This window comes from Nasonia vitripennis (genome assembly GCF_009193385.2).
Source record: "Nasonia vitripennis strain AsymCx chromosome 3 unlocalized genomic scaffold, Nvit_psr_1.1 chr3_random0007, whole genome shotgun sequence".
NCBI lineage: Eukaryota > Metazoa > Arthropoda > Insecta > Hymenoptera > Pteromalidae > Nasonia > Nasonia vitripennis.
In genome coordinates, this window is record NW_022279626.1 from 1,248,281 (window position 1) to 1,271,746 (window position 23,466).

General features: G+C 40.6%; 1 protein-coding gene across 1 annotated transcript in view; it reads left to right on the forward strand.

Moving 5' to 3' along the window:
• The window catches only part of LOC103316526 (epidermal growth factor receptor substrate 15-like 1), a 480,491-nt gene that overhangs the window by 453,357 nt on the left and 3,668 nt on the right, over positions 1–23,466 (forward strand). The gene's annotated exons all lie outside the window — the stretch shown is intronic.

Below are 23,466 nucleotides of genomic sequence, written 5' to 3' on the forward strand. Positions count from 1 at the left end.
AGTATAGCGTGCATTTGAGCCTTGCGTGGCTACATTGTGCGCGGGAGGCATTACAGCCACCGCGATGTAGGGAAGGGCTGGGCGAAATACGTGTAACTTGAATTATTTTGTGTGATTGTTTTCCGTCTTCCCCACGTTCTTCCAAACGTCAAGGATTGCGTTAAATCCCGCGTTCTAAGGAAACTCCTGGCGCATATGAGGCGCTAGATATTGCGCACCTGTGCTGGGAGGCACAGCGTCGCAATACCTCTTTTTTTTCTCTCTCTTGGCGTCGCCTTCTTTCTCAGCTTTCTTCTCTTACTCTCTCTGCTTTCTTTTTTCTCTACTCCTGACGATATTTGCTACGTTCTCCGTTAACCCTTCGGAGGACAAGCTCTCTCGTCTCTGGCGTTACTCCCTCTAAGCCCCGCAGGATTTGAAGAAGAGCATCCCTCTCTTCCTGCTTGCTTAGAATCGCAGCATTTTGACTCCCAATTGACAGTGGCGTCGGGCCTCTTCTTCGAGCTGAAGGTGGTCGAGCTGCTTTCTCTCCTGTCGCTGGCGTAGCTCCCAAGCCACTCTCTCCTCTACCTGGCGTTGGAAATGGGCCTCGCGTTCCTCTCTCTCCTCTCGAATGCGGCGGTTGTATGCCTCTCTTTCTTCTCTCTCCTCTCCCTGGGGGTGCTCGTATGCCTCCTGCTCATTTCTCTCCTCTCTCCGGCGACGCTCGTGTGCCTCTCGCTCTTATCTCTCTCGACGCTCGTCCTGCTGCTGTTTGCCGATCGATTCTCGGGTTGGTCGGGATTGGCTTAAGTCCCCTAAACCACACTCCTCTTTTCTTTACAGGTAAGGTCGTACGATTGATCGACTCCTCTCTTGGCTATCCGATCGGTTCTCGTTGTTCCCTTTCTCGTCTGTAACGTTGTGGATTTTCGAGGAAATCCGGGCGTAAAATTACACCATTCACTCGTTAAAACTGGCTTCAATATCGCTCGGCCGTATAACTTTAGACAAAATTCACTACACGTTGCCGGCTATTGGGAACTTCTCATCTCTGAAGAGATTCGGCCGTGGGTAAAATCGGAAGACAAATTATGACACCTTATATGGACACACTGAAATCACACGTCTTTATTTTTAGCTAGTTATGCTATTCACAACAAAGCATCGACTGAAATTCGGCGGCGAACTTAACCCGAGTCATACGCGTTCGCGAACGAAACTTTCGACGGTTACACAGAATGGCTCTGCGAATCGAGCAAGCCTACTCCCGGCAATATGGCTATGAAATTCTTAAACTAATACTTCACTTGGTCTACCTCTGTAAATACTCAATACTCTCTTCTAATCTTCCTTCCTGTCGTTCGAATGATGCCTCGTGCTCTAAAAATTCCGTCGCGAACAAAGAAAAAAAAACTACTTTAATTCTCGGCACTACCGGGGGGGGGGGGGGAGATCTGTTTCAGGCTGTGTTCCAAAAACTAATCTATTTCGACACGAGGTCTCGCATACAATTGCGCGCATGCGCTATACATACTTCATTAATTTATCGTTCTTTTACAAGCTTTCTGACAATACATTTTGCTCAGAAACATACTCTCGCGAGTCAGTATCACTCCTTTACTCAGTACATAATTTCCACTCTATAAATTACATTACTTTATTCCGACTAAATAACCCGCATCCTCATACGTCGACTCTCATACACACACGCTCGGCTTATCGGTGAACTGCGAGCGGGTCCGCACGACGCGGTTTTCCCCCTCCCAGCGGTTCGCTCTCTTCTTCGCTCACGCTGGTTCGGCGCTACGCTGGCTTCTTCCACGTAGTGTATGCGTGTGGACCGGCGGAATTGTAGTAGTGAGGCTGGTGGCGAAGCTACGCAGGATAGTGTGGCGTGGTCTGCTACTTTCTCTCTCTTTCTTTCCGACGGGAACTAGTGGCGATTATCCGACTGATATTTCTCTCTCTCCAATCTACAAAACAGATTCCCAATGCTATTAGCACCAACTCATAGAGTGGTACAGCCCCGGCAGAGAGTAGCATGGAAGAGAGAGAGAGAGAGAGAGAGAGAGAGAGAGAGAGAGAGAGAGAGAGAGAGAGAGGGAGATTTCTACCTCGACGGTTACCCCGTTGCAAGTCTCTCCTCTCTCTTTCTCTCTGTCTCTTGGGAGCATTGATGACGGCTGTTCTCCCCACTGGGACTGGTCGGTCTCGGGCTGGTAAGCTGCTCTCAGCTCCTTCTTCCTCCTCTCGCCGGATATATCTGGCCTCTCTTCTCTCTAGCGGCGCGAGCCGCATTTCGCCGAGCGTTCCTTGAGGCTACAGCCTTCTCCTGGCTTGCATTACTCTGCGGAATTGCGACGGCGTTGCTTTGGGGAGAGATGACGATTGCAGGTGGATCCGTCTTCATATGCTTCGTTGCTACGGTTGCGGAGGCGGCCTCTTCCTGTGCCCATTGCTCTTCTTGGTGACGGAGTTTGACTTCTTCTTCTCTCTTCTTCTCCTCGTCCCTCTTCCTTCTTCTTTCTTCAGCCGCTGCTGCCACTCGCTCGGTTTTGAGGCGCTGATCGTCGTCGCGTGCTCTACGTCTTCGCTGTTCCTCCTCTCGCTATTACCGCCTCTCTTCTCTTTCCCTTTCTTCTCTTTCTCTTCTCTCTCTCTCTCTCTCTCTCTCCTTCTCTCTCTCTCCTTCTCTCTCTCTCTCTCTCTCTCTCTCTCTCTCTCTCTCTCACTTTGCTCCTCAGCTGGTTGCTGGTCCTCGCCGTCCTCACTCGAGCTCTTCGAGCGACGAGACGGGATCCAGTTATCCCAGTTGATGGAAGCTATTCCCGGGAAAACGCCACCAAAGAAACCCGTAAGCAGTGCTCCAGGTTCCTACTCTTCATCATCCGACGGCTGCGCTGAGACGCAGTCGTCAATACTCAGCTGGCGATTCATGTTGGAATTCTTCTTTTATGGCGGAGTAGTGACGTGTTTGATACCATAAATTTCCAACACTCTTTTCAAGTGTTGGTTATCACACTTCTTGCCATTATCTGTTAGAAAATGTTCAGGGGTTTCCTACCTGAATAAAATCAACTCCTCAAATGCTCTGGCCACTGATTTCGCATCCGCCTTTCTCAGCGGCTTCAATTCATTCCAGCGTGTAAACAAGTCTTGAAACACGACTAGATATTTAAATCGATTTTTTCTTGGGCCTCTCGACGACTCGCCGTCCCATGAGTCCTTTCGCTCCACTCTGCGCCGTTTTATATTGCTGGCATTTCTCACACGACTGTAAAAAATTATATACATCGTAATTGGCTCCTCGCCAGTAATATTCTCGAGTCACTCGGACGTAGGTTTTCTCTATTCCCAAATGACCCGAGGAAGGCGGACAATGCGCATCTCGCATCACTCTCTCTTTATGTTCTTCGGGCACCACCAACCTCCACGCCTCCTCACGGTCTGTTATCGTGTCCAGCAGTTTATCACTGCGCCAACGATAAAGCACACCATTCTTGATACGCAATCCTTTATATTTCTCCGGAAATTTGTCAACCTGCTCTCGCAGTTTTAAATATTCCGGATCTTGTACCTCTTCGAAGGCGGCAACCGCATCCTTGCCATTGTCGTCACTTCGGGATAGATTTAACTCACCTTTCTGATAAATCACGTCAAATTGCCACTGCTGCAATTCAATCGTCCATCTCGCTAGACGACCGCTAGGATCTTTTAAATTCCTTAACCACTGCAGACTTTTGAGGTCGGTTATCACGCTGAAGCTGTCTCCTTCAATGTACGGCCTCAGCTTCTTGATAGTCCTGTGACGAGACATGAGTCTCGCACATATAGGGCGCGGCAACCGGCGAGCGACTCAGCGACGACGCGCCAGGTGGCGCGAGCGGCATACGTGGTGCGCCGTGAACGCACCCATACATATCCGCGCCGCGCGCCTTTATAAGGCGGATCGCGCGGCACGATGGGCAGTTCTACTCGAGCTCCACTCCAGGTAGCATCGTGCGCACACGTTACTACAGCGAGAGATAGATCTGCGCCGACGAAGTCGTCTCGTGAGCACACGTGACGATTTGGTAGACGAACCAAAACCCAAAACTCTGAAACCCGAAACTCCGAATTGCCGTCGTGAGCACACGAGGCAACCCGGAACACTCGAGCGTCATCGTGCCTCGTCTACGTGAGCACACGTAACGATACCCGGTGCCACCGTAAAAATCCTAACCAACAAAGCCAGCCTTACGCCGACATCTCACGACTCGCTTTATCTCTGTGCGCACACAGAATACAGAGAGGAACGAGACGAGCGACGAAGATTTATGAAGCCGTGCGCAGACGACTCCATAAATCCGAGGGATAACCTCAAAACCCCGTTGCAGTATCCCGATCGTTACTGTGCGCACACAGAGCGGTCGAGATCGTTGTTACGCGACACATTCGGATCGGTGTAACCGTGCGCACAAGACTCCACTGTACCGAATGAATTCCTAACCTCAAAATCCGCCACCGATCCGTCATACCGCCAGCGTACCAAAACACCGTAGCCGCGAACACCGAATCATTCTTGTAACGAAATCGCGTAGATATTCTTGTAAATTGTCAACCGTGTTAGTTTAAACAAATCAATTTGTAAAGGCGAAATATTTTTAACAAGACGTATAATTGATTTCTGTTTCAGCCGGGATTTAACAACTGATTCCCACTTGCTATTCTTTACTTAAGAAATATATTTTGTTATTATTAAGAATATAAAAACAGACTCTTTTCTTGCTCCTTTCCCCTATCCAGATCCGACTGACTATCCAGTCTCTTGGGGAAAGTTAAACCGTTACAGTCCAGACCACCGCCAAACACTCTTTCTCCGTTGTCGTGTAATTTCTCTTGGCAGGACTCAGTACACGACTGATATACACTATCGGGTGCTCGCCATCGTCATGGTCTTGAGGCAGGACGACCCCGATAGCCGCGCCACTAGCGTCACACTGTACTTTGAACGGCCTTATAAAATCGGACCGAGCAAGTACCGGGGCTATGGTAAGCGCGTGTCGGTGAGCTTCAAAAGCCTCTTGTTGCTCGTCTCCCCACTCCCATTTCTGATCTTTATGCAGCAGTCGGAAGAGCGGGACTTTGAGCTCGAATTCGTAATCTATAAAATGCGAATACCAGCCCAACATGCCCAGAAATCGCCTCAACTGCTTTACGTTTTTCGGTGCTGGAAAGTTTTTCACTGGCTCTACCCTTTCGGGATCAGGACGCAGTCCCTCATTGTCCAACAAGAAACCCAGCCACCTTATCTGAGAGAAACAGAATTCGCATTTTTCCTCATTCACGACTAGCCCCGCGCCCGTGAGTCGCTTTAGGACAAACTCGAGCCTCTCTAGGTGCTCTTCGAACGTCTCCGTGGCGATCACCAGGTCATCGAGGTAGGTAAACACCACTGGCTCGCACGCAGGACCAAACAGAGCGTCTATTAATCTCTGTTGGATCCTGGGTGCATTACACAAACCGAAAAGCATACGCTTAAACTGCCACAGGCCTGAGCCCGGCACAAAAAAAGCCGTATACTTTCTGCTCTCTGGCGATAGTGGGATCTGATAATAGGATTGCTTCAGGTCGATCTTTGACAGATAACGAGCACTGCGTAGCCTATCCGTAATCAAGTCTATATTAGGAACCGGATGCTCATCCTTAATAGTGACTCGATTCAGATCGCGATAATCGACGTAAAATCTCCATGTTCCGTCGGGCTTGCGGATCATGACAGGTGCGCTCGTTTAATCACTCGCCGATCTCTCTATTATTCCTTCAAGGAACAATCTTTCCACTTCCTCGACCACGTCTTGCTGTTTTGCTGGGGATTCACACCAAAGCTTATGCCGAATCGGCGTAAAGTCCATCAGCTCGATAAGGTGTTCCGTAAGATGCGTGAGCCCTATCGATGAACCTTGCTCTTTGAGGATCCCTTCTACTAACTCTCTCACCTCCGCACGCTCCTCTGTGATAGTCGACAGGCCGGCGCACTCCGCATACACGGTAGCTTCCTCTTTGCTGTTTGTATCAACAAATGGTCGCCAATCGCCTTCTCCCGTACGCCACAAACTTCTTCCCAGTCGCACGTCGCAATCGTACTTCTTAAAAAAATCCATGCCAAGAATCATTGATTGTTCGAGCGACGCCGACGGTGCGGCTTTGAAAGTTATAGCTTGTTCTTTGCCTCCGATGTCGAGTATCACTTCCAGCTCTTCAAGCACTGAGTGAATGTGCCACGTGGCTGTGCGAAGCTTAGTTGTGCTCTTTGTTAACCGCTCCCGAAATCTCTCAGCAATTTCTGGGACAATCAACAACAGAGTTGCCCCAGGATCGAGCAGTGCCTGATACACATGCCCGCCTAGGCTCACAGACAGGAAATTTCTATTTTCTGTGTTTGCTCCAGCTACCACTTCTTCCTCGTCAGCACTTTCTTCTGTGCTTACGCCTGGTTTATAGAGCGGATTCGGTGAGCTTCGAGGGCTTCCGCTCTTCTCAGCGTTCCGTCTCTCGCTCTCTTTCTCTACCCCTGATGGTATGAATCATTGGCAGCCTCGAATGTCTAGTCGGGCTGCGGTCAGGTCCCACCTCTTTCTCTTTCCCTTCTCGTTCTCGCTCAGTAACCTCGTGGCCTTCTCCTCAACCGGCGCGCTTCTTCCTCGTCTCTTCTCTCGGTTTCGTTGAGTTTTAAGAGTGGCTAAGCGAACTTTACTTCTCTATGCTCCTTTCCTTCTGTTTTTTCTTTCCCTGGGGGCGCAGGTTTATTTATTTCTGAGCCACCAACTTCAAGTTTCCCGGAGCTGCAGTTACTAAACGGCAGTCGGGCACGAGAGTAGAGCGACGCCTTCTCGTCCGCACCACTGACAGTGGGTGTTAGGAGCTTCCTTAATTCATGTCGTAGGAGCCGAGTTCGCAGGCGCCGTTGGAGGTTTTATGCAGTTTCTCGAGGTTTGTCCCTTCTCTTTGCATCTGTAGCAGATTACTTCCGGACACTGCGAGGCGCAATGACCTATCCTGTTACAAGTGAAGCACGCGCCGAGAAACTCGGAAACTTTGCCGCGCAAACCACGATACGCTCTTGGTGCTGCTACGACGTGCAACGTCGCAACGTTAATAACAAAAATCCGCTGGACACAGCACAGCACACGAGATCACGAGCGAAGTCCTGTGTTTACTTTCCGAAGGCCGAGAGCTATTTGAGCGCGCACCTGAAGGATTAGCCCGCATGCTCGCTATCTCTACCTCTCTCGCTCATATTCCCGAATTCGCACGTGTTTTTCCTACCCTGTTTCGTCGCGGCACAGCGGTACTCATACCGCTACAAGTTAGCCGCGGTGCTTAACTCGTTACACCCCCCCCCCGCCCCTAGATCGATCTATTGACCAGATGGCGATTCTATCGCGAACCGTAGCGTCGTGCATCGGGTTCGCGACCAGGAGTCTGGGGATGCTTGGGCGATAAACACGTTATTACGGTAACTACCGTTACTGGGCTTCATTTGCGCGCGTTTTTCGTGGTGACGTCGATGGGTTAGTAGGTGTCGTTGCATGCTTGCGGTTGCGCGAACCCTTCGGACGACCAGGCCTCCTCTTCTCGGTGTTGACCTCCACTCTAGGAGTCTCTGGCGTAGGTCTCACACGCCTAGCCGTGTACACATTTTTCCTTGGCCGGCCTCTCTTGTTGGTCGCAGGGTCTGTAAATAATAATCGGAGATTTTTGTTGCCAGGCCGAGAACAAATATCTACCGATATTATCACACAACGTAGAATTAAACGACTCGGAGCAGAGAAACTTGAAGCTGACACTAGTATGGCATGCTCTCCGAGTCGAATAATTTTCTATTTGTTGTCGGGAGAATTTTAAAGCACTCTCGTTAGGATAGAGAGTAGCATAATTATTTTTTCATGGCGTCTCGTGTGAAAGCAGAGCGTGTATGTGAAATTGTAAGTTGTTTAATTATTAACAATTAAACAGCAATAGGCAGCAAAGCGGCAACACAAACGCGTGTAGCCGCGAAGTATAGTCCATGCACGCTATAGTGGAGCGAAGCGCGCAGCGGCGCGAGTGTGTGAGAGAGAGTGCGAGCGCTTGCGGCGCTACATAGAGGAAATTCTACGAGAACGCGGCAGTCGCGAGGTATATAGTCACTTCAATTTTAATACGCCCAGAGTAACGAAATATCACCGCAAAATTTGGTAGCTCAGAATGACCTCTTAAGTCAGTCGATAGCTGAGAATACCGCAACGATCAGGGCGCTGATGTGCAAGATAGAGGTCATGATGTCATAATGGCCGACTAACATAGCGTCCAGTACAAGGGTGGATCCACCAGCAAGCGAAAGTAATCCACAGAACTCACGCAAAGCCGGTCATGAGAATTTTCAAGATACATACAGCATAAATCACATGAATCACAGCAGCTTTCGCGAAGACGCGGGCGCGGTGGCTGGTGTAGCCTCCAACTCTTGGATCCCGGCGAATCCTCCCTATTCACAACCCCCAGTAGTTGCTGGGGGGGGGGGGGGGGTGCGATGAACGCGCATACGCAAGCGCTGAGTGACAGTAGCAACTACGATGGGTCGAGAAGACAGAACAACAGACCCATCGGTCCCGCGGTGAACAAATGGGGGATTAAGTTCACCGGGGACTCATCGTTAAGCGTCGAGAACTTCCTACAGCGCATGGAAGGACGCAGAAGGCTGGACGACCTGTCAGACGCGCAGATTTTAGAGTCATTACATGAGGTATTGACGTACAGTACGAATGGTTACAGAACCGGCTCTCTGAACAGGGAGAATGGTCCAGCTGGGACGATTTCTGCGAATGTATTAAGAGATGGTACGGGAAGACGCAGGGCTACCAGCAGAAGTTACTAAGCGAAGTAATTTCGAGAACGCAGGGGCCTGGCGAATGCGTGCGGGTTTATGTAAATAACCTGCAAGGCATTATGCGGAGAATGGAACCCCGACCAGACGCTAGCCAGCAACTGGATCGGATATACCATAATATGCTGCCCACTCTCAAACGAGGACTCCAGCGGTAAGATTTTATAACCGTGTAGCAATTACTCGAGGCAGCGGTCGAGGTTGAGGCCGCCCTAGCCTGCGAAGCCTCATATCGAGCACCTCCAAAGCCCGGAGTAGCAATCGTTCCCGAATGCGCCTTTAAGGGCGAGACGCCAAAGACGCGCTAAAACGCCGCTCGCAGCAGTAGGATTGGCAGAGCCGACTGACGCACTGTCCATAATAGTCGACGCCCTAAGCCAGCTACTAGATGCGAAGCTTACGGTGATAGCGCAACCGGCGAAGCACGTCAACGCTGGAGGAGGCAGCAAGAAGTCAGCCCCTCAGCGAGGACGCTCCGGACCTAGGAAAGAGAGAGGCAAGTTTCCTAGTCCGAAGCGCAAAAGCCAGAAGTCTGGCGAGGGTTCCGGTCAATCGGACAAAAGAGAGCACAGAGGAGGCCAATAGAGTGCTTCAATTGCCACGAAAAAGGCCACCTTGCCCGAGTCTGTCCTTCGGGTAAGGGAAACGGCAAAAAGGAGGAGTAGGCGAGGTTACTACTTCTCTCGAACCGTCACGAAAGGAGTCTCCCAGAGAGCAGAGGCACGTGACGGAGGCCGTAGCCGATACCTCGCGCGAAACCGCAGGCAATTTTGATCGCACTATTGTCCAGCAAATCTCGCCAGCCGACGATATTGATAAATGTAGATGAGTCGCGCTGGTGGGTACAAGTGGGCATCGGAGGGTCAGAGTAAGGGCTCTCTATGGCCCAGGCGCAACTATGACAGTGATGGGGTCGTTAGGACTTCAGATCGCTAGCGCCTGCGGTCGACCTTTGCGACAACGCGATGGCCGTCAAGCACAGTGTGCAAATGGTCAGACGTCGCCTATCGTAAGATTTGTGGATTTGCCATTCGACGTCGCGGGTGTACAACGCGACGTAACGGTGGCGATCATGCCCGAAGCGACCAACGAATGTCTAGTTGGGACGAATTTCGGACGCCTGTTCGGCGCAGTCCACGATCCAAATGAAAACGTCCTGTATCTGAAGAAAGAGCGAAAGATTGTCCAACTTCAGGTGGCAACGATAGCTACAGCAGGGGCGATAGATATCGCCGCGGTTGGACTCGCATACATCAGTGACGACGAGCACGCGCAGATTCGCAGGATGCTGGACAGCATCCTGCCTACATCCAACCGTACGATCGGACGGATGCAGTTGATTGAGCACGGGATAGACGTTGGATCGGCTAGGCCGATAAAACAGAAGTATTGTGTCGCCAAAAATAGAGGAGGAGATGTATCAACAAGTACGAGAGTTGCTTACTGCGGAAATCATCGAACCCTCCGACAGTGCTTGGTCAAGCCCGATAGTGATGGTGCGCAAAGCGAACGGGCAATATCGTTTTTGCGTCGACTTCCGGAAAGTTAATGCGCTGTCATAGGCTGACGCATATCTGTTACCTAACATGGATGATATCCTTCGTAAACTGCAGAAAGCGAAGTACATATCGACGTTGGACCTTAGCAGCGCGTACCATCAAATAATGTTGAAACCGGAGGCAAGACCTCTGACGGCCTTCGCGACATCGCTTTCAGGTATAATACTTTACCTCATTCCTCGACGGGCGTGAGTCCAGCCATATTGATGTATGGGACTCAGCCGAGGAAACCTTCTGTAGCGAGGCGCAAGCAGGACGCCGCCGCAGAAGAAGAGTTGCAGCGACGCGCGATCAATGCATGGCATGATTGCATGTGGGATTTATCCCAGCTGCGCAAGCAAGCGTCGTAGAGAACGCAGAACGCGTAAGATCGCCAGAAGCGCTACTATGACGCCAAGCGTAAACCTGCGTCATACAAAGTCGGAGACTTAGTGGTGAGGCGAAATCACGTGTTGTCTTCTGGAGTGGAGCAACGCTCTGCGAAGTTAGTGCCACCATATATTGGGCCGTATAAAATAGTAGAAATACGCAGCACCAATACTTATCGACTTGTTGATGAGATGGGCGAGCAAGTACATCTTGCACTAGCTGCGCAGCTGAAGCCTTTCTATTTGTCAGCGACGGATGAAGATTCGCAGAAGAGCGAGAGAGGTAGAGATAGCGAGTGCGCGGGCTAATCCTACAGGTGCGCGCTCAGATAGCTCTCGGCCTTCGAAAAGTAAACACAGGACTTCGCTCGTGATCTCGTGTGCTGTGCTGTGTCCAGCGGATCATATAATATCCTTTCCTGATCTCCCTGCTTAGCGGTCCAGCAACGTCTAGTCTGGTAGTCTGTCCTACCTTGACTATTTTATGTTTTATTTTACTGAAAAATTACATCCAGGTCTTACAAACATAAGAAAATCCATCGCTTAAAGTAGTACAAAACGTTACAACTAATGGTTCTAAATCTTTTGAATTGAGAACGCTCCATTCAAAATTATTTTCATCAAATATTTTTTAACTTTGCAAATGCTCATCTAAATAACAATCTAGAATTTTCTTTGCTATAATCGAGAAACTATTATTGTCTAGAATAATGTGATAGATTTTATAAAAGAAAACATCATCTTCATTAAATCTAATAACAATCGATTTTTTTTTAAGAATATTTCCCATTAGTGTGATACTTGTTGCAACGGATATTTTATCAGACTTGAAATCACAAGATAATAAATTGGCGAATTCGGATATTCCTTCTAAAGTGCGTACATATATATAACTTGAATTACTAGCAATAAAATCTGGATAAGTTTCTCTCAACATTAATCTATAATTAAGTAGTAATTGGTGCCTAATTGCAATAGTCTTACACACATTTAAACGACTCCTTGCAGTTCGCGATATATTCTTTCCTTCTTGATTTTTACTTTCAAATCTCAAACATGAAATATTAGACAAGGATCCAAACTTTTTTAAGCAACTAGGAAGATGCACCAGGAAATGATGCTTGGGCTTTAGACCTTCTGATGGAAATAATTCGATTAACATTGATAAATATTCGGTAATTAATGTCTGAACTAAAATATAACTCTGTGGATGTAAGTATTTACTCATAACTATGCATACTATTTGCCGTAACAAGATAATTATATTCCAATATGGATCATTTCTTGGTACGCAAAATCTAATAATCATTGGCAAGTAAATTATTAAAGAGTACATTTCAGATGAAGAAACTATTATGCATTGATTTTTTAAGTGATTCTCTAATATTTCAGGAGGTTTATTGACATTTGTCCTTGGTCCATAATAAAAACTGCGAATTCTAGTATTAAGTTCTTGTAAACTGAAATACTGTTTGTCATATATAAATGTGTTCAAAACTTGCGCAATGTCATAACGCGCTACACCTTCGAAAATGTCGTGCATAACATCGACAGATACGTTATTGACTACATGAAAACTGTCGATTTCATGAAAAATACAATTTTCTTTAATACCATAATTATTACACTTTGTTTCGGAAGCATGTAATTTATAGTTCTCTTTATCTCGAAGGACACAATCTTTTTCGTGCAATATCGTATTAATATCTTTACGTTCGATTAAACAGAAGTGAGAGAAGAAATTCGCGTTAAAACTTTCATAAAATCCTAAAATTGAATGAAGACCTAAATTATCCGCAATAACATTTGAACACTTAAAATATATTTTTAACGAACCATTGTTAGTGTTAACTGTAATTTCCTCGGATTGAAGAAAATTTATCTCAGCAATCGCTTTAGCAAACATTTGCTTAGTTTTAAAAATTTCGCGATCTAAAGTATTAAATAGTAAAAATAAGAAAATATTTTCAATCTTTGCTTGATATTTCGGTGGTAATGACAGAATTGATACGTATACAGCACCACACTTATTAACACCCTTGTGAAACCCTAGTGGGTTGTTATTTTCATAATCGTCAAAATATAACGCAAATGGAAGTGTAATTTTATCTGTTTCCAAAAAAACTGTATCATTAAGAACAGAACCTTGAATAACATTACAAATTATATTTGAATTAGCAACTAAAGAACGCATATACTGAATTGTTTCCTCCAATATATTTGGTAACTTTAAAACATCTTTCAATACTTTTCGTATGCTAATGAATTGTACAGTTACAGGAATATGTCTTAACTGTTGTTTTTCATTTTTTTTTCTTATAATCAGAACGTTCGCCAATTATGTGCGTCTCATACTTTCATATACTTTAAAAATATTGGCTATCTCACTAACATGTTCACAATGAACTTTTTCTAAATAATTGAAAATGTCTTTCATAATGTTTTTATGTAACTTATCATAAAAAAAGCTCTGTTTCTTTTATTATGTCACTTACTTGTTTACGAGAAATGTCTATAAAACTATATAATTTTGCAGCATAATGCTGAGTACTGTTAACGATGTCTTCATTAAAATTTAACAAAGGTTGACCACTGTTATAGTAGTCATCGTCATCACTTTCGTTAATGCTCGTGAAACTGCATCACTACTGTATGTGTTTAAAAGCCTACTATCTAAACATTCTGAATCATCGTTCAATGTAGAGTAATCGCTTGCATTAACGTTAACATCAGTCTTATCAGTTTTTTCGCAACTTTCATCGTAACTATTTGTAATACAACTATTTACAGCCTTATTCTCGGTTTTTACTAAATACTCAGATTCAGCGTGTTCTTTATAAACGTGCCTCTTTAGATAGCCCAGATTAGAATATTTTCTACTACAATTTTTCATAAAACATCGCATTTTGTATAACGACTTATGACAATAATGAATATGGTTCAACATGTCATTGAGGCATGAGAAAGTTTCTTCACATAAACTACAATTTAACATTTTAGTTGATTCTATTTTTAAGTTCTTTTTCTATATATCCTATTAAAATGTTAATCGAACTAGTGACTTTATCGCCTTCAACGTGTATCCCATAAATGGATTTTTGTATAAATAGCCATATAGTTGAAGAACCCTCCGGGTATTTGCAATTATTACCATAGAAATTCCACTTTGAAGGTGTAAACATAAATATTTGGCTATGTAATCAGCAACTGAGGGTTGTTTGACCATCATTTCTGATCTACGTGCTTTGTGAGTAGAAATCCAATATTGCTCAAGTATCTCATTAGGTTCTACATTTGTCTCCAACCATTTGAGCATACCATCTTCTACAATGATATATTTTAAATAATTACATGACAAAAGTTTTATTATTATTATTATCAACATTAAAAGCACATTCCTGATTGTGATATGTTTACAGCTACTGTGTTTTCAGTGGTTGATTTCCGTAAATGACAATTCGCTCTTAAAACATTTTTATGATAATTGAAGTGGTCCCACAATTTTCCAGAAGCCGGTATCCGTATTTTATTATTTGTAGTGGATGGAATATAATAGGTATTTGGTTGCTCGCCCTCAAATATTGCAGCTATATCCTGAGCAAGTTTCTCAAAATGCTGCGAACTTATACTGGAATATTAATAAAACCAATTAAAATCCATTTATATACTGTTACAAATTATATTATGATTAAAACTATGCTTAATGTTCTACCGAAAAGAATCTAACGCATCTTCAGGTTTCACATTTTTTAATAACCTATCTCTTTCTCTTTTGATGACTAAGCGAGTCAATTTAGCTCTAATATTTTTAAGTAATAAATTCCCATTCGTTTTGTAAGAATGTAATATAATTTTCCCTTCACCAGTATTCCGTAGATATTCATGTAATCCCTACAAATATATCTTTTATTAGTAACATTATTTGTTAATTAAAAATACAGCAATTTACAGTGCCAGTAGCTGGTGTCACGTTTTCGTTTGCAGAAGAATTCGACGTTGAGGGCTGAGAGGAGTTATTCCGTTCCGCCGCACCCGGTGTATGTGCACCCGCTTGAACGGTGATAGATGCTGATCCCGACCTCTTTTCGTTTATAGGAAGATTTGATGTCAACGTCTCGGGCGAATTATTTTGTGCTTCTGCTACCTCCGCGAGTGCCTCCGTACCCGATGTATGTGTCCCCGCTTGAACGGTGTTAGATGCTGATGCTAACCTCTTCTTGTTTACAGAAAGATTCGATGACGTCTCGGGCGAATTAATGCGTGCCGTCACTGTCTCCGCGAGCGCCGCCGTACACGTTGTACGCGCACCCGATTGAACGATTTTAGAAGCTGATGCCGACTTCTTCTTTACAGAAGCACTCGATGTTGCTGTCTTAAGAGACTTTTTTCGGGCCGCCACTGTCTCCGCGAGTGTTGCCGTGCCCGATGTATGTGCATCTACTCGAACGGTTTTCAAAGTTGAAGTCGACCTCTCGTTTACAGGAGGATTTGCTGTTGTTGTCTCAGGAGACTTGTTTTCTGCTGCCGTATTTGGGATATGCACATCGTCTTCGAAGTCACCTTCGTTGTTTGGAGATAGTTCGTCCGACTTAACCTCTTCTGTCTCGTCTTCTGTCGATTCTGTTGAATACTCACTCATCGAGTCGCTCATTGTGTTCTGATTCAAACGCGAATAATATGTGCACATTCACCCACTGATTTCGCACTTACACTTATCGACAAAAATGAGCGATTTTGCCGGGACTGAGAAGCACGTGTACCGGTGTACGCCGAATGTCGCTGCCGACGGCGCGTTCCGCGACCGCCGCTGGCATAGCTGAAAATGGCGCCAAGCGCATGCGCTATGCGCGCAATCTCCGGCTTTGCTTTGTCTATTTCGCCATCTTGTTTTTCGACTCTTGATTTTATTTTCATTTTTGATTCATCTGTATTATTTTACAAAAAAATTGCTATACTATATTTTGTATTCAATAATTTTTACTATCTGAGATAGTAAAAACTAATATTGCCTATGGTGAACGTTACTATAAAAGACAGTAAAAATTGTTGAGGAAGTTTCGTTGAAAGCCATAATAATTTTTGCTATCTGAGATAGTAAAAATTAATATTTTTTGTAGTAAATTCTACTATAAAAGATAGTAAAATTTAATATCTTTCGAGTTGGTAACCACTTTATCATCCGAGATAGTAATTTTTACTATCCAATTTTTCTTAGTGTAGACACAGCACATAACACGAGACCACGAGTGAAGTCCTGTGTTTACTTTCCGATGGCCGATAGAAACCAAAAGAAATAAGTTTCGTGTTCAAATTCAGTGGCTCAAAATTCATAAAAATAGCCTTCGTCAATAATTTTCCTCTAGACGTAAATTTCTTAACCGCGTAAAACAGACATTTTGGGTGGTTTTTTGAGGTTAGGGACGAGCGTTTGAGGTATCGGTAAAAAAGACGGCCGGTTTCGTGTTCAGCAGCACAAAATACATAAAAATACTCTCTGTCAATAATTTTTCTCTCGTCGATCACAGGATAAACCTCTCAACTGCGTGAAAAAGCAATTTTGGGGGGTGCTTTTTGAGATTAGAGACGAACGCTTGAGGTATCGGTAAAAAATACCGTCGGATTCTTGTTCAGCAGCTCAAAATACATAAAAATAGTCGTTGCTTAGAATTTTTCTAAGCCCCTGTGATTTCTGACAGCTTGATCATTTCGTAAAGTAGTAATTTTTTAAGGTAAGGGAACGCGTAGCTCCGTCTGGGAACAACATTTTAAAAAACGCCCCTCACTAATTGAAAGTACATAAAAAATGCTAAATTTTCCATATTTTTAAACATTTTTAGATCAAAATTTTATTATAGTATAAAGAGTGTAAAGATCCAGCAGCCAGTACGATAACTAAGACTTATAAAGAAGCAGATTGGAAAATGATGGACCTAAAAGCAAGAACAATGATAATTATTACTATCTTGGATAAACAATTAGAATACGTTGGTGAATGCACAGCGGCATTTGAGATGATACGAAAGTTTGATAAAATGTATGTAACACAATCAACAGCCCTTCTAATAATATGTAGAGGCAAAATCGAAGAAATAAAGTTAAATGATTATAAAACAATAGAAGACTTTTTTGTCGAATTCGAAAAAGTAACAAATTAATTCAGCTGGTGGAAAAATTGATGAATCAGAAAAGATGAGATACTCGATTCGAGCCTTGCCGCCAAGCTACAGTTACATCGGGGATTTTATTGACGTTATCCTAGAAGACCAACGAACGATCGACTACGTAAAATCTAAGATTAAAGAGAAAAACATGCCTCAACCAGAGTTTGAACATATAACCAACGTCAGTACCTTTGCGGTACAAACCAAAGGCTTGTAAATGTTTTAACTGAGAAAAATTTGGCCACTTCCAAAACGAGTGTACGAGACCACAGCAGCAAAGCAGCTATGTACGAGGTGCTTAATCCAGTCAAGGTCGACGAGGTCATCAAAGAGGTTACCGCAACAACAGAGGAGGATTCTACAGATGTCGTGGCCGAAGCAAACGACAAAGTCAACCCAGAGGTGAATCTTCAGGTGAGCAACAAGACAACCATACATCCGAAGCATGGTTGACACAGGTCTACAATTCAGAGGAAAATCAGGTTACTGGGTTAGATAATAGTAGCAAAAAAATAGGACAAGTAAATTGGATCTAGATAGTGGTTGTACAGACTATATTGTAAATAACGATGAATTATTTCATAAATTCATTTATTCAAAAAATTCTATTTAAGTAAAATTACCTAACGGTAAAAATTTGACAGAAACAATAATAGGAACTGTAAAGTTATATTTCAGAAATTATTACAATAAAAAACAAGTAGATGTTAAAAATGTTTATTACGTAGAGAAATTTAGACAAAATATATTAAGTTTATCTAAAGTCACTGAAAATTATACAGTAGTTGCTAACAATGATGATGCCAAAATTTACAATAAATATAGAGAACTTATAGCAGTAGCACAAAAATAAGATAATTTGTACTTTATAAAAAGTTATGTATTACAGAAAGATAGTAAAACAATGTATTTAAATTCAATAAAACAAATGGATACAGAAAAATGGCATAGGACACTTGGCCATATAAACTTTCAATAGTTGTCAAAAATAGTAAATAATAATTTAGTTAAAGGTTTGCTAGAAAAAAACTGAAAGTACTGAAATGAAATGTGCAAATTATATTGAAAGCAAAATGTCAAATATACCTTATGAAAATAACAGAATAAAATTAACTGAAATTCTAGAACTTATTCATACAAATTTAAATGGTCCACATAATATGGTCCACATAATATCATAATGGTCCACATAATATTCATACAAATTTAAATGGTCCACAATCGGTTATGGCGGAGAGAAATATTTCGTGACATTCGTTGATGATTATAGTAAATGTACGAGCATTTTTTGCGTCAGAAATAAATCAGAGATAGCGAGTTGTCTGAAAGAATTCGTAAATTTAGTTGAAAATAAATTTAATAAAAAGGTAAAGAAAATACAAAGTGTTAATGGCAAAGAATATTTAATTTGCGAGATTTATGATTTCCAAAGGAATAGAACTTATAACTTGTCCACCGTACATCCATGAATTAAATGGACTAGCGGAAAGATACAATAGGTCAGCTATGGACATAGGTCGATGCTTAATGCGTGAAGCTTAAATACACAGACGATATTGTCCTGAAATTATGAAAACTGTAGCGTACTTGAAGAATCGTACAATTGCAAATACAACGGAGAATAACACTCCATACGAAATAATTTTTAGCAAAAAACCGAACGTAGAAAATTAAAAAATTTATGGAAGTCGAGTCTTTGTAAGAGTTCCAGAAGCCTTGCAATATAGCAGATGGGATAATAAAGCCCAATTAGGTGTATTAGTAGGTTATGTAGACAATGACTATAAAGTTCTAGTAAACAGTAGAGTTATTCATGCTAGACATGTTTGAGTAGTTGAAGAAAATACGCAAATTATATTCTTAAAAAAGAACGATAATTAAAAAGATAGAGACTTGATCAAAATGATACTGATGTGGATCAAAACGAACTAAATTATTTACCTTCTACTTCGACTTTCGAGTCAAGTAGAGGTAACAAAACTAATGTTGATAATATTCTAAGTAACCTTGAAAATGATGATTATACAAATGATACGCAAAATTAAAGTAGATATAGTTTAGAGGTGAAAAGAAAATCTGAAAAAAAGGAAAGTCCTGTAAATAGATATGGAAATCAAGTCACACTTTTTATTTATGTAAATCATATTGATGCAAATGTACCGAATACATTTGAGGAGGCGTTAGATTCAAACGAATGTAAAATTTGGAAGAGTGCGATGGACTCTGAAATTAATAGTTTAAAGAAAAATAATACTTGACAAATTGTTGATAGGCCGAAAGTTAAAAAGGTTATTGATGTAAAATGGGTTTACAAAAGAAAAAACAATAATGTATTTAAAGCGAGATTAGTTGCTAGATGTTTCCAACAGAAGGAATAACGTTTATTCAACAGTAGGAAAAATGTTATTGTCTTATTGTTGTAAAAATAATTTATTCATTGAACAAATGGATGTCGAAACAGCTTTTCTGTAATTAATGAACCGAAAGGTTGTAAAACTGGTGACAATAAAGTTTGCAAGTTGCAAAAGGCATTTTATGGTCTCAGAGAAAGATCAAAAGCTTAGTATGATTTTTCCAACAAATACATGGAAAGTATGAATTTTGTAAGAAGTAATTATGATTATTGCCTATATATAAATAATACTACTAAAGATACAATATACATACTAGTCTTTGTGGATGATCTTTTAATTTGTTGTATGGATAAAAATAAAATAAAACAAGTAAATCTAGTCTAATAAAAAGATTTGCAATGAAGGATATGGGCAAAATTAGCCAATGTATAGGTATAGATATTAATTATATTGATAATAGAGACAAATTTACTTTAAGTCAGGCTAAGTAGGAGACTTATCTAAAACTAGATCAAGCAAGTCAAATAGACGAACGAATAAAGTATAGAAATTTGATAGAAGAACTAATATATATATATAAGCTCAGGCACAAGGCCAGATATATCATACAGCGTAAATTATTTAAGTCGGTATCAAAGTTGCTATGATCAAACTCAGTACAAGTATACAATGCGAGTCTTAAAATATCTGTACAAGACTTGGAACTAACATATTGTGATAATGTAAATAGTGAAATACTAGATTATATGGTATATTCCGATTTCGCAGATAATAATGATTTTCCGGTCTCTCTCTCTCTCTCTCTCTCTCTCTCTCTCTCTCTCTCTCTCTCTCTCTCTCTTGTAACACTTCGAACTGAACGAACGTGTTCACTGCTACAGACTATTGCTGCCTATTCTACAATATATTCACATTTGTTATTAACCTTAATGTAATTTATTATTATCATGTTGAAAGAAATTACCATGCATAATTTCAGCTCTCTAGGTATAATATTTTTTAATTGAGAGCAAGACCAAATTCTCAATGATTATACGATTACCTGTTTTACGATTTTCTTTTTGTTCTTATTTAAAAACTATCGTACCTAGAGCACTGAAATTTTGCATTTTTATTTGTATTTGTATGTTGAAACAATATATTCAGTTTAGTTCATTGTAGCTGATATGAGTTTAATTTTCATGTATAGACCTATCTGTATATTTTGACGCCAAAGCCTACGGCTTTTCAAGATCAAGGCTATTTTAAGATCAAATGCCGAACCAATACGGCAAAATAATAGCTGACATGGCAGTCTGTTTTTGAATAATTTAACAAGTCTCTACGCGAAAGAACCGACATTGAACTTCACTATCATCGATTTATCATTTAGCATGATAATGACAGATTTGGATGTTGACAGTAACTGGCTTGCAGTATCTGTGCGATTCTCTTTTCAGACCTCATCAGTGGTAATATTTGGGCACATAGATGCCACTTTATTATAATTTACACTTAATCAACAATAATTTAGTCAGTGTATATTATATCATTTTAACATTGACTAAGAACTTGAGAACTGTGTGTGCTGTATCTGCTATTCTGCTGTATATAGCATAGCAGACAACATATACAAACTGTATACTATACGTGGTATATACTTTTGTATGTATGTGTATGTTCGGTTAGGTGCTGCTTGCGCTGCTATATAAATATGATTAATTTATAAGCAGACAGCCTGTACCACGTACCTATACTATCAACACGGAGCATACTAGGTTAGGTTGTTAATTTTTGCCTTTTTAACACGTACATTCATTTGAAAAGTAGTCATCGTAAAACCTTCAAATTTAGACATTAAAATTTAGAATATGTGTAAAATGAATACACAATGAATAATAGTAGTTTTACTGCCTTTAACAAATTATTCATAATTATAGGCATTTCTCAATTTAATAATATAAATACAGTAATTATAACGTAGCGAATAAGTTTTCTCAAAATTTCAAAAGATGTATATGATATAATAACTAATCAAAAACATGCTATACATGCCATAAAAACTATTGTTTTAAAATTCTGTAGAAAATTTGCTAAGAAAAATGTCAGATTTCTCATACTAAACAAGAAAAACAATTTATGGGCATGTTATATTTTTTTTTAAGAAATACCAAGTATAAATTAATGACTTTTATTGCTGCATGAAAAAATTTGTAAGTACAACTTAAAAGAATAATCATTCTCTTCAACTAAATTTCATTAATTAATTGGACTTCGTATTTCAAAGTGAATAACACTTTATGAGTAGACAACCTAATTCCACAAAAGTAGATGCAATTCATCTATATCTGCGATGATCATTGTTCGAGTTACTGCATACTGTTTTTATTCTAAAATAATGACTAATTATGTTTGAACCCTAACAACACAAAAATATTTTACAATTTTTTTGAAAATATTTTACATTACAAAAGAAATGTTTTTGCAATCATTTCAAGCATATTTCTAAAATATTGTTACAATCTTATTTGTCCTAGGGTAAAAATATTTCTAAATAATATTGCAAAAATATATTTTGATATTATTTTCTAATATTTGCAAAACATTTTTAACATGTTTGAAAATATTTTGTAATATTTTTAAAAGGTTACAAAAATATTTCGTTAACAAATTAATAAATTATTTATAAAATATGTACGGAAATAATATAAAAATTATATGTAATTTTTATTTTTGCAAGGTTTCATGAATATTTTATTTATGTTTTTGAGACATGCAAGTTTTCGTAATTCATATATTTTGAATCAAGAGGCGCGATAGCGCCGCACTGGCAAGAAAGGACGAAGTTCGGTTCAGGACAGGGCGACCTTATATACTTTTCGTCAGTGAGTTTCTTCTCCCGATATTTTGTTTCCTCCGGTTACGTGACTTCTGGTGAGATGTATTATACGCCAGTGGTTACAGAAGTTATAATCTGCTTTACCGACATTGGTCTGGTACTTGGTGATACGCGATTGTGCTATTATATATTATGTACATATAATAATGCTATATACGATTATATGCACGATGAGATCAATATCTAAAGCAATAGTAGCTTGTTGTCTATCAAACTTTTAAAAGTGAAAACCTTGGCAAGAAAAAGATATCAAAGTAGTGAAATCTATAAATATAAAAATGTCAAGTAAATGTTTTTTTTTCTATACGCGCTAAGATAAAATTAAAGTTAGAACTAGTTTTTTTTAAATATCTAAATGCGTATAGCAAAAAAAGATCATTTATTTGACATTTTTATATTTATAGATTTCACTACTTTTATTAGTCTTTTTCTTGACAAGGTTTTTACTTTTGAAAAAAGTTTTTTATGGAGATATTATATTTTCAAATATTTGATGGATATATATCTGAAAGAATTTAAGAATTGAATAACCTTGACGTGATGGGGATTTGAACCAGCGACCTTCTGCGCGACAGTCTGGCACTCTACTCAGTGCGCTATGGATGAAACAGAATTATATCTTAAAAAATGTCACTCATACACCACCACAATAGTTTCGGAATCGTATACTTACTATGTACTTTTGTATATTATGTGACAAATCGCGCAATCCACCCAAAACAAATTTTTGAATAAAATAAATATGTTTAAAATGTAAAATTAGTTAGAAGGGTGGCTAGTATAGGTGTTACTATATATGGTAACATCTTAATTAGCCACCCGGCTTAATAATTTTGCATTTAAACAATTTTATTTTATTAAAAAGTTTATTATCGAGCGATTAGTCACGCGATTAATCGTGCGACTAATCGCGTTATAGTTCGATAAATTAACACGATTATTCGTGCGATTTTTTTCAGTAGGGCCGCAGTAAAAAGGTAATTATATTCTTTTGAAGGTATATATCAGACAATTTATTTAAATTAACTTTCTTAATAAATTTATTAGGAACAACTCAAATCTGTAAAATAAAAAATCTATAAAAAAACGCCTTAACAAAATGTAAAAACTGCTGCTAACTGAATGAGCAGTATGATTTCTCAAAGATTATGAAATGTAGATAATCGTTAATTATAAAAAATCAAAACAAATGAGTCATTTAACTCAAAAATTCAATCAGTTCTGATCTGAGATATAGTCAAATAGCATGCAAAATT